The sequence below is a fragment of the Equus caballus genome, chromosome 4 (genome assembly GCF_041296265.1).
Source record: "Equus caballus isolate H_3958 breed thoroughbred chromosome 4, TB-T2T, whole genome shotgun sequence".
NCBI lineage: Eukaryota > Metazoa > Chordata > Mammalia > Perissodactyla > Equidae > Equus > Equus caballus.
This window is the reverse complement of record NC_091687.1, coordinates 8,689,455-8,706,924: the sequence shown is the minus strand read 5'-3', so window position 1 is coordinate 8,706,924 and position 17,470 is coordinate 8,689,455. Positions and strand designations below refer to the sequence as shown.

Sequence of the window (17,470 nt, the reverse complement as noted above, 5' to 3'; positions counted from 1 at the left end):
TTTTATTTCTTGAGCTTGTATATTCATTTCCTTTCTCAGTTTGGGGAAGTTTTGGCCATTATTTTTTCAAGTAGACTCCGTCCCTTTCTCTCTCTACTCTCCTTTTGTAACTCCCATAATGCATATATTGGTTTATTTGATGACATCCTCTGAATTCCTAAGGCTCATTTCACTTTTCTTCATTCTTTTTTCTTTTATTCCTCTGACTCATAATTTCAAATGACCTGTTTTCAAGTTCAATGATTCTTTCTTCCACTTGATCAAATCTGTTGTTGAATCCATGTTGTAGCATGTATCAGAACTTCATTTTTTATGGCTAAATAGTATGCCATTGTATGTATAGACCACATTTTGTTGATTCATTCATTTGTTGATGTATACTTGTGTTATTTCCATATTTTGTCTATTATAAATTATGCTACTGTGAACACTGGTGTACAAGTATCTATCTGAGTCCTTCCTTCAATTCTTTTTGGTATAATCTTGAAGTATAGGAATTGCTGGGTCATATAGTAATTCTATGTTTAGCTTTTTTTTTAAATTTGTGCTGTAATGCACATAAAATTTACCATCTTAACCTTTTTAAATGTACAGTTCAGTGGCATTAGATACATTCACTTGTTGTGCTCCCATCACTACCATCCATCCACAGAATTCTTCATCTTGCAAAACTGAAACTTGAAACTTTGCACCCTTTAACAACTCCCTATTCTGCCCTCCTCCCTAGTCCCTGGAAAGCACCATTCGACTTTCTGTTTCTATGAATTTAACTTCTCTCATTACCTCACATAAGTGAAATCATATAGTATTTGTCCTCTTATGACTTGCTTATTTCACTGAGCATAATGTTTTTTGAGGTTCATTCACATTGTAGCATGTTTCAATATTTTATTCCTTTTTAGGATTGAATAATATTCCATTGTATGTGTTTATCCATTCCTCCTCCAGTGGATACTTGGGCTGTTTCCACCTTTTGACTATTGCAAATAATGCTGCTGTGAACATAGGTGTGCAATATGTGTTTAGCTTTTTGAGGAATTGCCCAACTATTTTCACAGCAGTTGCACCATTTTACATTCCCACCAGAAATGCACAAGGATTTCAATTTCTCCACATCCTCACCAACATCTACTATTTTTCTTTTTTTTTTTTATAATAACCGTCTTAACAGGTGTGGAGTGGTATCTCATTATGGTTTAGATTTGCATTTCCCTAATGACTAGTGATGTTCCCTAATGACTAATGAACATCTCTTCATGTGCTTATTGTCTATTTGTATATCTTCTTTGGAGAAATATTTGTTCAAGTGGATTGCCCATTTTTAAATTGAGTTGTTTTGTCTTTTGTTGTTGATTTTAGGAGTTCTTTCTTAATATTAATCCCTTAACAGATACATGATTTGAAAATATTTTCTGCCATTCTGTGGACTGTCTTTTTACTCTCTTGATAGTGTCCTTTGATGCACAAAATTTTTTAATTTGGATGAAGTCCAATTTGTCTATTTTTTCTTTTGTTGCCTACTTTGTGTATCTTGAAGTTGTTTTCTTGGTTTTTAGTTACATACAAATTATAGCTTCTTAAGGGACTACTTGTATTATTATTCCATAAGGTGCCTGTCTATTTGTATTATACATTGCAGATTTTCAATTCTGGAAATTCTCTCTGCCATTCCGTCCCATCTTTTCTTTTGAAACTTCTACGAGATGTGTTTTGGAACTTCTTGTCTCTTCTGTATATCTCTTTATTACTCTTTCATAAGAAAATATTATTTATCTCTGCACTGCATTGTGGGAATTCCTCAGCACCATCTTCCATTTTACTAATTTACACTGTCACCATCACTGGCATTGACTTTATTTTGCATTTCTAAATTTTTGACCCTATTTCAAAATCACCTTTTTCATTTCATATCTTGCTCTGTGTGTCATTATTTTTCTTTATTTCTATAGATGTAATTATTTTTATGTACTTTTAAAACTCACGGGTTTTAAAACTTTTTGTCAAATGTTTCTGATTTTGTCAAAGCATTCTTTTTTTTTTGAAGATTTTATTTTTTCCTTTTTCTCCCCAAAGCCCCCCAGTACATAGTTGTATATTCTTCCTTGTGGGTCCTTCTAGTTGTGGTATGTGGGACGCTGCCTCAGCATGGTTTGATGAGCAGTGCCATGTCCGCACCCAGGATTCAAACTGACGAAACACTGGGCCGCCTGCAGTGGAGGGCGCGAACTTAACCATTCGACCACGGGGCCAGCCCCTCTGATTTTGTCAAAACATTCTGATTAGTGATTTTGTTGACTGTCTTTAGTTATTTCATATGTTTTGGAATTTAGTTTTCAGGCTCATTTTGATTAGAAAGCTCACTTTCTATCTCTCTCCCATTCTCTCTCTCTCATTTTCTCAGTCTCAGGTTTGAGGTTGCCTCTAGTAGAACCATACAGCCTCTCAATCTAGAACCAGGTCTTATGTAATATAGTGATAAGTTCATGCTCAAGTTCTTCTGAGATGTACACATAATGCAGATCAAGATCTGAACCAGCAGGCAGTTGGTTTCCGTTCTTGTTTATGAGACTGTTTCTATGTCCTCCTGTTTCTTTATGCTCATAGCTTCCTAAAAACTATAGCCACTTGCTGTTTTGGTCAACCACAATTTGTTGGTTTTTTCCCCCTTAGTGCCCTTTTATGACCAGGGCAGCTCCACCCCAATCCCTGGCATTGAGCTGTGAGTATGGCTCTCTGATTTCTTGTCTTGGATGAATCTCTTTCTGACATCTTTACCTCATGTAACTGAAACTCTCAGGCTCTGCTTCCACACTTAGAGCTCAAAAGACTTGTGGTTTCAGCCCTGCTGACCATCGCATTTTCTTTCAGTTTCTCGTTCAGAGAGATGTTTATCTTGTTTTCAATCTCAGTTGTCTTTTTATATTTTATCTTCCCTGGCCTTTGATCAATAAAATTCCCATATTTTCCCTTTGTTAATTTGGAAGCTATAGATTGTCTTTCTATTCTTTTAGTGGCTATCATTAAGTTTTTTAAAATGTAGAGAAATATAACATTCTAACAGTGGAGTTTATGACAACATATTCATTTTGTTTAAAGAACAAAAAATTATGAAATGTCCACCTTTTTGCTAACACCAAGGCCAAGAAAGAAAATATCACTGTGCCACAGAATCCATTTATGGGGCTCTCTTGCGTTACTCTCCTTCCCTCCTTACTAGTGGTAATCAGTGTACAACAATTTATACTAATCCTCTATTTCCTTACCTTTACTGGATTTTTCTTCCTATCTATGTTTGTATCCTTCAACAAAACTTTGTTTTATCTGTTTTTGAATGTAATCTAAATGAACTGCTTTTTTTTCCTATGATTTGGTTCTTTTACTCAATATGATGTTTAAGATCCATTCTTATGTATCAATAAGAATCAATTTTCAATGGTGTGTAGCATTCCATTATGCAATTATACTACAACTTATTTATCTATCCTACTGTTCTTGGACGTTTAGGGTTTGCTATTATGAACATGGCTGCAATAGAGAGATTTATGCACTTGTCTCCTAGCACACATATGCAGGAATTCCTGTAAGGTGTATAATGCTGGATTATAGGGCACTATTTCCGACAATGCCAAATGATTTCCAAAGTGGTTGTTGCAATAGACACCCTCACCAGTTGCGGACAAGGATTCAAATTGCTTCACATTCCAACATAGATTTGATATTGGACAACTGTAAAATTTTTGCCAATCTGATGGATGAGAAATAGTATCACATCGTGGTCTTAATTTGCATTTCATTAATAACTAATAAACACCAGTATTACTTCCTCTTTTGTGAATTTCTGTTTATTTTTCTTGACCGTTTTCCCTTAGTCAAATTTTTCGATGCAATAGTTTGTTGTTTCTTGCTTTTAGGAGTTGTCTATGTGTTGCACATTAATCATTTGTTGGTCACTTGTTTTACACATTTCTTTTGTCATTTGTTCTCTTTATGGTGGCTAATTTTTTCACTGTTACTCATTTTAATGTGGTAAATCCTCTATGATTTACACTTTTGTTTCCTCTTTAGGAAAATCCCGACTTTGTTTTATTGTAAGTTTCCTCTATTTTTTTCTTCATAAACAACTTGATTCTTGTCCCTTCACACTTACATATAAATTCTAGATTCAGCTTGTCAAATTTTATTTAAAAATCTGAGTTTTGTGTAGAATTATAATGAATCTATAGATAACTTAGGGGAGAGTAAAATTGTTATGATATTTAACTGCCCATTCCATGAACGTGGTATTAGCCTTACTGTTTTTGTTTTCTTTAATTTTTATTAAATTATTTATTATTACCTTATTTTTCCAAAACTGTGCCAGGTTTAATTTATTATCAAGCCTTAACTTAAATTGGCTGGATTTTTTTTCTACTTTTTAAACAATGATAACCAGTTTCCACATTTGTAGAAAGAAAATTAGTGATATTTTCAGGAGTTATGGGGGAGTTTGGAAGCATGTACTGTCAGAAAGAAATAGATTTTCTATTCTGTGCTCTCAAAGAAAGAACATATATCAAGGTAGTGAATTTCAATAAAAACTATTTTTCCTTTCAGCATTCCAGTTGAAAAACTTATTTGTGTATCTTTTTATTTGAACCATTTTCCCCTATTTTTTATTTGGAAAAATTCAAACTTATAGAAAAGTTAAAAGAAAGGTAAAATAGTGAACACTTATATTTACCCTTCATCTGGCATTTGATTAACATTTTGGCACACTTTCTTTCCCACACTCTTGCTCTCTTTGTGTATATGTATTTTCCCCATGAATTATTTGAAGGTAAATTACAGACAGCATAACATTCACCCCTAAATATTTCAACATGTAGCTACTAAGAATAAGGGAATTTGCTACATGGCCACAATACATTTGTATACCTAAAAGAATTATAAATAATTCCATAACATCATCTAACACACAGTTTATATTAAATTACCGCCAATTGTCCAAGAATAACTTTTATTTGTTATTTTCTCATGGTGACAATTAACTTGATAATTCATCTATTGTATTTTCCATAAATTGATGATTAGGTCTAGAGGCTTGATAAGCTTTGGAATAAACATTTTTAGCAAGAACAGTTAATGGGTGATGTTGTTTTCATCACATTGCAGTCAAATCTGAGGTCCACTTATGTCAAGGTGTTCCACTATAAGTGATGCTAAGTTGGACCATCTTGTTAAGGTAATGACTTGCAGATCTTCAATGTTTTATTTATTTATTTTGGTGAGGAAGATTGGCCCTGAGCTAATGTCTGTGCCAATCTTCCTCTATTTTTGTATGTGGGATGCTGCCACAGCATAGCTTGATGAGTAGTGTGTGGGCCCGTGCCCAGGATCCAAACCCGTGAATCCCAGGCTGCTGAAGCAGAGCTCGCAAACTTAACCTCTATACCACCAGGCTAGCCCCTGATCTTTCAATTTTAAGATACATTTTTCTTGTTTTAATTAGCACCCTAAGAGATAATATTTGGCATATCTGATGCCTAATAACTTGCCTCCTGATGGCTTTTGAACTTGTCAGTGGAACTTGTATGAACCATTGATCACACTCAGGGTTGCAAAATGGCTAGCTTTCAAATTTTACCATTTCTTTTGCATTTGTTCTGTGATATTTTTTGTAAAGAAGAGATTTCCCCCTCTCTTTTTCTCTTTTCTGTTTTTTATTCGTTCAGAGTCTTGCTGTGGACTTGGGGATTTTTTTTTTTAAGTTTATTTAATATGTTATGATCACTTAAAGTCATTATTCTTTTTGGTGTTTAAATTGTCCCAAATGTGACCAGAGGGAGCCACATTAATTAGATCACTGTCTTTTTTGACATGACCCCACTAACTGTTGAGCCCTTTCTTGGTTTTTATCACAACAAGTTGTCCCAGGCTCACTTTGTTCTTTCCCATCCACAGCTCTAGAAGCAGCCATTTCTTCAAGTGCTGGTTCCTTATAAGTGGTGAATTGTATTTAGAAATGGAAATTTGAACATTAGCTGTGCTAATTGCTATTGGAGTATTATTCTTTTTAGACCCTTTTGTAGGTTAAAGCTAGTAACTATATATATATTTTTTTAAGTGTGGACCTCATATTGATATTTCCATTGCAGGATTGTTTTGTCAATTTCTTTCATTTTATGTTTTCCTATATTTTCTGTGACACTAGAAATGTTGTTTACTAATAATATTTAAATATTTACTTATTTGCTTTATTACATAAGTCACTTAAAATACTTTGAAAACTGTGGGGCCAGCCCAGTGGCATAGTGGTTAAGTTCACACACTCCACCTCAGCAACCTAGGGTGCACGGGTTCAGATCCCGGGCGTGGACAGACATACTGCTCATCAAGCCATGTTGTGGCAGCATCCCACATACAAAATAGAGGAAGATTGGCATAAATGTTAGCTCAGGGACAGTCTTCCTCAAGCAAAAAAAAAAGAGAGAGGAAGATTGGCAACGGATGTTAGCTCAGGGCCAAAAAACAAAGCAAACAAACAAAAAAAATACTTTCAAAATTATCATACCAATAGTACTGCTAACAAAAAGCACGCTGACTAAAGTTTAAGATTTCTTTAAACAGTTTTCAGTCCTTAGAATAAACTTCACTAAGAATGTATGGTCAGAGTAATATATTACAAAATTACTTGAAATAATTATACTTTTCCTGTGTGATTGTGTTTTTAAATTGATGAACAGTTTGGTTCATTTGTTTTGTGTTGGGTAAAGTTAACTTTATTGAGCTATAATATATGTAAAATAAAATTCACAACTTTTCAGTGCACATTTGACGACTTTGACGAATATATTCATCATCATAATATAGAACATATCTATTGCTCCAAAACCACTTATGCCCTTTATAATCAATTTTTCTCTCCAATCCCTAGCCCCTGGCAACCAGTGATTTGCTCTCTATTACTATGATTTTGTCTCTTCTAGAATTTCATATAAATGGAATGATACTATATTTAGTGCTTTTTGTTTGGTTTCTTCCACTTAGCATAATGCTTTTAACATGCATCCATGCTGTTTCATGTATCTTAATACATTCCTTTTTATTGCGAAGTGGTGTTTCATTGTATGGATATACAAACGTTTGTAAGCCAGTTTCTCTGCATCCTCACCTACATTTGGTGTTGTCACTATTTTTTCTTTTACTCTGACAGGTGTTTAATGATATCTCATTGTGGGTTTCACTTGCATTTTCCTGATGGCTAATGATGTTAAACATCTTTTCATGTGCTTATTTGTCATTTGTCATTCCCCTTCAGTGAAATTTCTCTTCATGTCTTTTATCTATTTTTTTCTAATTGGCTTGTTTAATTTTCCTACTGTTGAGTTGTGGGAATTTTTTATGTATTCTAAATACTAGTCATTTGTCATATATGTGGTTTAAAATAGTTTCTCCTAGTCTATACCTTGTTTTTCCATCTTCTTAACAGAGTTTTTCTGACCAAAAGATTTTAATCTTGATGAGGTCCAATTTATCAATGTTTCCTTTTATGGAACATGCTTGTGTCATGCCTAAGAATTCTGTGCCAGCCCTAGATCCTGAGATTTTCTCTATGATTTTCTAGTTTTCTATTTTACATTTAAGTATATGATCCAATTTGAGTTAATTTTTGCATAAGATGTGAAATCTTAGTTTATTTTTTTTTAATCTGTGGATGTCCAATTGCACCAGCACCATTTCTGAAAAGACTGTCTTTCCTCCACTGAGTTGCTTTTTCACCATTGTCAAAACCAGTTAAGCACATTTGTCTGAGTCTATGTCTGTGTTTTCTATTCTGTTTCATTATCTGCCTGTCTATTCCTACACCAATACCACACAACCTTGATTACTGTAGCTGTCTAGTCAGTCTTAAAATTTGATAAACTGATTCTTCCCACTTTATTCATGTTTTTGAAAGGTGTTTTAGCTATTCTAGTTCCTTTGTCTTTCCATATAAATTTTAGATTAATCTTGTCTATATTTACAAAAATCTTGCCAGATTTTAATTGGAATTGTATTAAACGTGTTGTCAATCTGGAGAGAATTCACATCTTTACTATGCTGAATCTTCCGTGTATGAACCTCGTATGTCTCTCCATTTCATTAGATCTTCTTTGACTTCTTTTATTATCATCTTGGAGTTTTCAGATACGTGTCCTATACATGTTTTGTTAGATTAACGCCTAAAACGTTCTCTTTTTGACTGATTGTGTTGTTGTATTTTTAACTTTGTTATTTATTTAAATAGTACATGTTTGGTTCTAATATACAGAGATACAATTGATTTTTATGTATTTATCTTGTATCCCATGACTTTGCCAAACTCATCTATTAGTTCTGGGGGTTTGCTTATAGATTCCTTGGGATTTTCAACATATACAATCGTGTCACCTGCAAATAGGAACGGTTTTATTTCATTCTTCTGATCTGTTTGCCTTCTATTCCATTTTCTTGCCTTTTATTGCACTAGCTAGGCCTTCCAGCAGTATGATGAATATGAGTGCAGGCACGGACATCCTTAACCTGTTCCCGATCTGAAGGGAAAGCATTAAGACTTTCAACATTAAGTCTAATGTTAGCTGTAGGTTTTTGGTATGTGCTCTTTCTCCAATTGAGGAAATGCCTCTCTATTTCTATTTTTCTGAGATTTTTTTAATCATGAATGTGTATCGAATTTTGTCAAATGTTTTTGTATAGTAATTGCTTTGATCATTTGATTTTTTTTTAGCCTGTATATGATGGTTTTTGAATATTGAGCCCCAGATTGATTTTTGAATATTGACCATCTTTGCCATGTTGTATCCTCATATTGAACCCTACTTGGTCATGATATATATGATTCTTTTTATATATTGCTGAGCTCTGTGTGCTAATATTTGAAGGACTTTTACATCTATAACCATGAGGGATATTGGTCTATAGTTTTCTTTTTTGTATTGTCGTTGTCTGGTTTTGATATCAGGGCGATGCTAATTTCATGAAATGAACTAGGACGTGCTTCCCTTTCTTTGATTTTCTAGAAGACATTTGTAAAATTGGTGGTAATTCTTCTTTAAACATTTGGTAGACTTCTCTGGTGAAGCCGTCTGGGCCTGGATATTTTTTCCTGGAGTTTTTAAGTTACACACTCAATTTCCTTAATAGTTATAAGGCTATTCAAACTATTTCATATTGGGTGGCCAAGGTAGTTGGTCTGAGAAAGATCTGTCAGTCTTTCGAACCCTTCCTCCAGCCTTTGCACTTTCTAACTACGGTACATTTTTCGAATCCAAGAGCATTTCTGTTCATTTATTCAAGTTCCAATCTGGTCTGATTGGCACTATATGTGATAAATATTCTTGAAGTTTCTAGATCTAGGACAGTTGTTAGTGAATTCCTGTTCCTTGGGGCTGGCATTTCATCTCAACTTCTTGTGCTAATAGTGTAGGCTATTTCTCTCTCTCTCCTTTCTCAACACTCATGCACATTTCTTAGTTACTTTTAAAAGAATGCCCTTGGAGAGAAGGAGAGATGTCATATGCTCTGAGTGACCATCTTTTCCACTAAATCTTGATCATTCTATGCTGAGTTCTTTCTAGTTCTCTATTCCGTTTCACTTTAACCTCCAAGTTTTGGACACTGCTCAGGCTCTCAAATACCCATCTATCACAATATCACCATCGTCCCTTTCTCAATTACCTCTCCCTACCCCTGTATCCTTTCTCAAACAAGATTAGTAGTACATCCACGTTTCATGTATATTTCAGTTTTTAAAGCCTTACCCAAGAAGATTTGTTGGTGAAGGATGATATTCTACTAGTCTCCCTGCCTGAAGTTTAGCATACATTCTTCTGTGTTTCCTGAGCTTCCACTTTGCAGGAGTTTCCTAGCTAGGATGTACAGAGCAGAATGTGGTCACTTATTACAGTGAGAATGGTATCTTTCAGTGAATTTTCAGATAAGGAACTTCTGGGGTTTTTTTTTTATTCCTATATAAGGACATATAAATAAATATTTGGTAGTCTTTGTTTTATCCTCTCTGAATCATATTAAAATTCCTCATCAGGATAAAATATTTGCAGTGCCCATCTCTACTTAGCATGTGTATTTCAAAACTGTGAGGAAGTTCTCACAGGGGGAAGAAATGGGTTCTGCGGGAATTGCTTTGTTTTCTTTATTACCACATGGTCTACCTCACATAAAAAGGAAATCTACTATAATATTTAAATTAATTCAAATGACCCGTTTACTCTTGCCAAATGTAGCAAAATATATGTGTGGGTGGGTACATGTGGTAGTGTATGTGTGTGTGTTTATGGTATATTTGAACACTTTTTAAAAAAAGATTTAGCCCACCACCACAATATACATATACAAACGTGACCCATGTATGTATACACACACACACACACACACACACACGCGTGCAAATGATTGAGTGTGTTGACATTAGCCTGTTCCTAAGGATTGTATAGTTGTATATAAGAATGAGAGGATTTCTCTGACTCAGGAGTTACAAAATCTCTTTTATTTTCTTATATCCTGCAAACCATGAGAGAGCAAAATTCAGGCTTTGTGCAAAGGGCAGCTGCAGACTGGAGTGAACAAATCCCCAGATGTGCTGAGCCATCAGTTTATCAACATCACTAGGAACATTCGATTTACTATAAAAAAAGATGCATTGTGATTTTTCACGTCTATGCAACAATTATTTCTCCTTTTCCATGCACATTCGATATGGTAATTTCCTTTCACAGAAAGTGATGCATTGTTTCTTTTTTTGAAATCACATTTATTCATGAAAATATTGCATGTCTTTTTCCTGACAGGCAGAGCTATTAATTGAATTACAAGTAAATCCATCTCTGGCTAACTAGACTTCCTTTCATGGAGGTGGTCCTCTGTGTTTGCTGCTTTCTTCTTAGGTACTTTCTTCCTGCTCCTCTAGCTTTAAGGCTTTTAATAAAGATCAGCAAGGTAAAAGAAAAATATGTTGAAATATGGCTAGACAGTATTTTAATATTTTGTAGGACTTAGAATTTGGCCTCTCCCCCCATGGAATTTGTCAGATTCTTGGAGGACAGAATCATTGTGGAAGTTGAAGTAAAGATATGTTGACCAGCAGATATCTGAGGATTATACCTACACATAGGAGCTTCTCACCCAGATTTCCACCAGTTATGGGTGTTCTGCTGTGTGTATGTCGGGTAGGCATAGTGATTGCTGATACTCCGAAATTGTCTATACTATCTGGAAAGCAACTGGCAACAAGACTTCATTAATTTCTTAGGGTTTCCCTAACCAAGTACTACAAATTGAGTGGCTTAAAACAACAGAAATATATTGTCTCACAGTTCTGGATGTTAGGAGTCTGAACTCAAAGCGCCAGCAGGACCATGCTCCCTTTGAAGGCTTTAGGGAATACCCGTCTCTGCCTTTTCATAGCTTCTGGTGGTGGCCACAATCCTTGGCACTCCTTGGCTTGCAGGTGCATCACTCCAGTCTCTGTCTGCCTCTGCCATCACATGGTGCTCTCCTTTTGTGTCTGTGTTCAGTCATCTTCCTTTCCTTATAAGGGGACTAGTCATATTGGATTAAGGGCCCATCCTACTCCACTATGACCTCATCTTAACTAATTATAGCTGTAACAATGCTTTTCCCAAATAAGGTCACATTTGCAGATGGCACATTTGAGATATGGGGGGTTATGACTTCAACATATCTTTATAGAGGACATAGTTCAACCCATAACAAAGACTAAACCCAGTTTTAGAGGTACTGGAATAGCATGGCCAGTTTACATAGAAGTGTTTTAGAGAACAAAGAATAACACAGAAGTCCAGTTATAAGAATTAGAACAAAAGGTCAGAACCAAAGTCAAATCAAGAATAACTTATTGCCAAAGCAGACTATTAGCAAAAGGTATAAGGAAATGTGGCCAAGGTTAGGATTTCTTCTAGAGCTATAATATTGAATTCAGGCAGAGAGAGAGGATTGTGGAAATTGGAAGCCAGATAGGCAGAGATAATCATTAGCATCTTTATCTCTTTAAAGTTTGCAAGAACATGAGACCATCTTTTATATGCCAGGTCCTCTGCTAAGTAACTAGGCAGACACAGTAATGGTAGATTCAGTGTCCTTTAGGGCTTTCTAGCCTTTTGGCAAGACACACATGGCATTTGTAATAAATGTTACTGATTAGAGCAATCAGGCTGATAACTTATACATAAAATGTGTTATTGAATGGAGAGGAGGGATAAATTGATTTTGACAGGAAGGATGTATATTCTGTGTCCCTTAGTCCGCCACTCATTCCCCCATCCCCTTTTGGTATCTGACTTCCTCTCTCTTCCTTCTGTGTCAGTCTGATCCTGGCGAGCGTGTCTTCCAACCTTGCTGTCTGACACTGAAGCCAAAGGCTTCTGCCATAGACTGAATATTTGTGTCCCCCTCAAAATTCACGTCGAAACCTAACACGCAATGTGATGGTATTAGGAGGTGGAGCCTTTGGGAGGTGCTTATATCATGCGGATGGAGCCCTCATGAATGGGATTAGTGTCCTTCCTTTATAAAAGAGACCCCACAGACCTCCCTAGCTCCTTCTGCTATGTGAGGTTACGGTAAGAAGAGGGCTGTCTCTGAGGAAACAGGCTCTCACCTGACCTCGAATCTGCTGGTGCTTTGATCTTGGGCTTTCCAGCCTCCAGAACTGTAAGAAATAAATTGCTGTTGTTTATAAGCCACTCAGTGTATGGTATTTTGTTATAGTAGCCCACACGGTCTAAGACAGCTTCTTTCAGTCTATTTCTGCTTTTGTGTTTGCTGGGTGGAAGGAGGATGAGAGGGAAGAAAAGAGGTCCTCGGTGTACCAGTGAGAAAGCGGCGAGGGAGGGAATTACTTAGAAAACACATAGATTAGCACTGAAATATAACCCTGCCACAGAAAGGCTGTATGGCAGAATCACCTTCTCAACCTTCACTGTAATTAACTTGCCGGCCATGCGGGCTGCTAACCCACTGCTAACTCTGAGGAAACAATTATTGAATTTGAGCATGCTATGACTTAGGATAAATGTAATTTTAGTGGTTGACGTGCATGTATACACTTTCCCCCAATCAGCAAAACGGGCAGATCAGCTGATGCACTCTTTCCTGTACTCGCCTGATCGTGAGAACCACCTGGGGCGACAGTGAAATGTACAGATTCTGCCCCAGCTCCAGCGGATCAGCCTGTCCAAGGAGGGGGCTCTGAACATCTGTGTTTAACTTAGGAGAGCCTCATCATCAGGTAAGTTTGGAAACATTGAGCTAATATGAGGAAATAATTTCTGAGAAGCAAAATAATAGGACACTCAACTTACAAACATCATAACATGCATTGGAAATAACTATCTCATTGACTAAACACATTTTCTCAAGTAAAGAATGACCAGCTGATATCTTAAATCTTTTCTGAGTTTCAGGATGATGGTTTTTCAGATTCACAACCCTGAAATTTCCCCTCTGCCTCATCTTCTGTAATAATATGATCATCGTAATGAATTGTCCAATCAACATTTTTTAACTAAGTGAGAATTCTAGGTAATTTCTTGTGAAACACTATGATATTATTTGTTTAAAAAAGGAATCGGCCCCATGGCCAAGTGGTTAAGTTCCTGCACTCTGCTTTGGCAGCCCAAGGTTTCACTGGTTTGGATCCTGGGCATGGACATGACACTGCTCATCAGGTCATGTTGAGGCAGCATCCCATGTAGCACTGGAATATACAACTATGTGCTGGGAGGCTTTGGGGAGAAGAAGAAGAAAAAAAAAGATTGGCAGCAGATGTTAGCTCAGGTGCCAATTTAAAAAAAAAAAAAAAAAGTTCTGTAGAAATAAAAGGAAAATTAACCTGCCTCTTATATGAAAGGAGGAAATGATTTCTTTTTGAGCACTTACCATGATTCTTGTGCCACCCATGCCATATAACTGTCTTCAGATCAGAGCAAGGGTTTCTGTTTTACTGATGGGAAAGCAGACTTGAAAAAGCAAGTGGCCATAGAGTATACGGTAGGCCAGGATCCAAATCTAGATAACTTATTAGGACAGCTAAATCAGAAACTAAGTGGAAATGAAAACACTGGAAATTCATGTTGTATTTTAAAAATAAATCTTCCATATCCTAGGCAAGAAAGAAAAAACTTACAAATGCTTATTTAACTCCTAGAGAATCAACACTGCTTTTGTATTGGCGGTTGTGTTGGTTTTAGCAACATCAGAAAAGTCACTGGGTTCAGAATTCCATAAGGGTGATGAGCAAGTTTAAGTGTAGCAAACAAATAATGAATCAATACAATTTCCCACAAAAACGAAGTAAACACCATTGTCTCCAGGTCTTTTGTTATGCAAAAGCAAGCCATGGGAAAATTTCCAGGAAAAATAAACTCTCAATTTTTTTATATAAGAATATAGGATAATGAGACAAATATTCTCCAGCTTCTCTCAATAGCTAGTTCACTGTTTTGAATTCTACAGATCCTCATAACAATCAACTGTCTTATTATTCTTTCAGATTTTTCTTTTTAATTATTTTGAAATTCATTGGCCTCTTGTATTGACTCTAATTCTAGCCAATGTTAAATCAAACTATTTGGCTTTATGATTTTCTAATACTACCCTAAGCAAGACCTTCCCATTGAAAATAGTTATGGACTCATTTATGTTATTTACCCTTGAAAGATAAAATATAAACATGTACCAGAATCTGTGTCAGGAAGTGTTTTGTTGCAGACAATTTATCAAATATTTAAAGAGAAGATATCAAACTTGGTAGGACATCAAAGAACTTTCCAGAGTAGCATTACAATAGGAGAAAATAATGCCACGGTATATCATACAGTGCTGTAGAATGTACACTGGGCTTTCATAGAGATTCTGACTCATATTCAGCTTCTAGGTTTCTCATGCATAAGTTATACTAGTAACTTATTCAGGTCAATTTTACAGGTAAGTTCCTGGTAACCTCTCACCCCGGGGATAAAACTATCCCTGTGAGGATGAGAGTGAAATAATTCACGTTAAGCACACGGCATAATGTCTGCTTCACTGAAACTCACCAGTAAAATTTAGTCATTATTAAAGGCTGTTATTATTATAGCTGCCTCTCCAGCATGTTTCCTTCAAAATAAGCAGTCCTATTGAAAACAGGAAACGTTAAAGCTTTGTTTTGCTGGTTGCTGTAGCAAGAAATTTGAAAGCAGCATGAGATTTTATAAGGAAAAAGAATTCATTTAATACTGCAGTAGGATCCTTTGAGAGATGAAATATTTATATACGTCTGTCACACATATGGAAAATTACAAATAAATACAAAAGTAGAGAGAATAGTGTAATGAACCCATCACCAGCTTCAACAACCATCAGCTCATGGCCAGTGTTCTTCTTCTCCACCCACTGCACACATTATTTTAAAGCAAACTGCAGACTCAGTTCACTAAATAAAATTCTTAATCAACTTTGATCTTATGAAATCAGGTAAGAATCAACACCATTAATCCATTTATGATCTAAAGAGCAAAAACATGTGAAAAGACTCATATTGTGGACTTTAATCTTCTAAAACAAAAGAATAAAATATCTATCTCTATTTAAAGCTCAAGATGATATCCAGTGTTTCTTATTAAGCTCTCATATATGATTGGAAAACAATAAAATTTACTGAAAAATTTTCAATATTAAAATATTTTGAATGAATATTCCTTGATGACACTATCACTTGTGCATTTAAAAAGTAACAAAATGTTCTAAAATAAATCTTTCTAATTATCACTGGATCTATATTTGGTAAGTGTAGGGGAGGAAGACATTTCCTCTACCTGCTCTGGGTCCTTCTGGCTGGACAACGAATTAAATTCACATGAGACACAATAACAGGAGAAAATTAAACAAAACTTTATAACATGTATACATGGGAAAGACTCAGGCAAAAGGAGCAACTCACCAAAATGGCTGAAGCTCTCCCCTTAAATACCACCCTCAGCTAAAGACAAAGGAGGATGTTGGGGATGGGGGAGTTGATCATGGGAAGTTACCAAAAAAGCACAGTAAACAAGAGTAAGGTTATTATGCAGATTTAAGTCCTTGCCTTCCTCATTGATAAGAGTTTCTAGAGATAAGGTCATCCCCCCTTTTTCCTGGTACAGAGGGGGAGACACCTTTACAGATGGAGATTTCCTTTACAAATGTAAATGTCTCTTAACAAAGGGTAACTGGATCCTAATTTTCAGTTTCTTTCCTGTCTACAGTTTTTAAAAAAGTAACCAGCCCAAAATAATTCTCATGCCAAAGAGACACATCTTGGGGTGGCCAGTTCCAGTCCCCAACAGTAAGGGTTATCTGGCAAGGTAACTAATTCATATTTCTCAAAGAGACAAATGAAGCTCCACTGAAAGTAGAGATGACTTTTTTTTAATCTTAGATATTTGGATTATAGCAATAAGAAAAATGGATTAAGTCAAAGAGGAAGAAATGTCTGTGTCTATTAGTACTACATGGCATTTAACTGAACTAAAGTCTTGGCATGGGTACAGTCCCTCCTAAGTGCTGTAGAATATTCACCATCTTCAGATGCTGGCAGCAACACAAACTGGCCCTAGAACAAACAACATGCACATTTTCTTCCTATGATAATGTGTATTAGTTATCTATTGCTGTGTAACAAATCACACCAAAACTTGGAGGTTTAAAACAACATACAGTGATTATCTCACAGTTTCTGTTGATCAGGAATCTGGGCCCAGCTTACTGGGTCCTCTGTTTCAGAGTTTTTCACAAGGCTGCAGTCAAGGTGTTGGCTGCAGCCATCTCCAGGTTCATCTGGTGCAGGGTTATTTGGAGATTGCCAGCGAGATTCAATTCCTCACTGGCTGTTGTACTGAAGGCCTCAGTTACCCAGTGGCTGTCAGCCAGAGGTTTCTCCCAGTTGCTTGTCATGTGGGCCTCAGACATGTTGTTAAAGCCAGCAAGAGAGTATGTTAGTAAGACAGAAGTCACAATTTTTGGAACCTAATCAAGGGAAGTATTCTACCCATTAGACGCAAGTCACTAGGCCCAGCCCCCACTGAAGGGGAGGGCATTACACAGCTGTAAATACCAGGAGGCATGATTGTTGGAGGCCATCTTGGAAGTTGATCTATAGCATAAGGTCTTTACAGCTTCAGTCCACAGGCTGCATTTCCTTTTGCTTCAGATTTCTTTGTTTTCTACCACGTCCCATGAAAACCTTTGGCCTGAAATATATTAAGCCAAGAAATTCACAAACGTGAGAAGAGAGAGGAGAGTGCCTCAATATAAGCAAAATTTTGGTTCTTAGATATCTATGAAAATGATAAAGTTACAGAAGCAGCAGAAATTTTAGAGCATAACATTCATCCATATGGTAATGATTTTAGTACAAATCATACAAATTTGTACAAACAGGACGTGCTGATTGGTC

The 17,470-nt window shown here is 36.0% G+C and overlaps 1 long non-coding RNA gene across 22 annotated transcripts in view; it reads left to right on the top strand.

The window, feature by feature from the left end:
• The window catches only part of LOC102148965 (uncharacterized), a 178,278-nt gene that overhangs the window by 19,657 nt on the left and 141,151 nt on the right, over window positions 1-17,470 (top strand). For all 22 annotated transcript variants that reach the window (XR_011437710.1, XR_011437704.1, XR_011437715.1 and 19 more), the window contains one exon: window positions 13,118-13,285. This is a non-coding gene — a long non-coding RNA (uncharacterized lncRNA). The remainder of the gene's footprint in view (window positions 1-13,117; window positions 13,286-17,470) is intronic.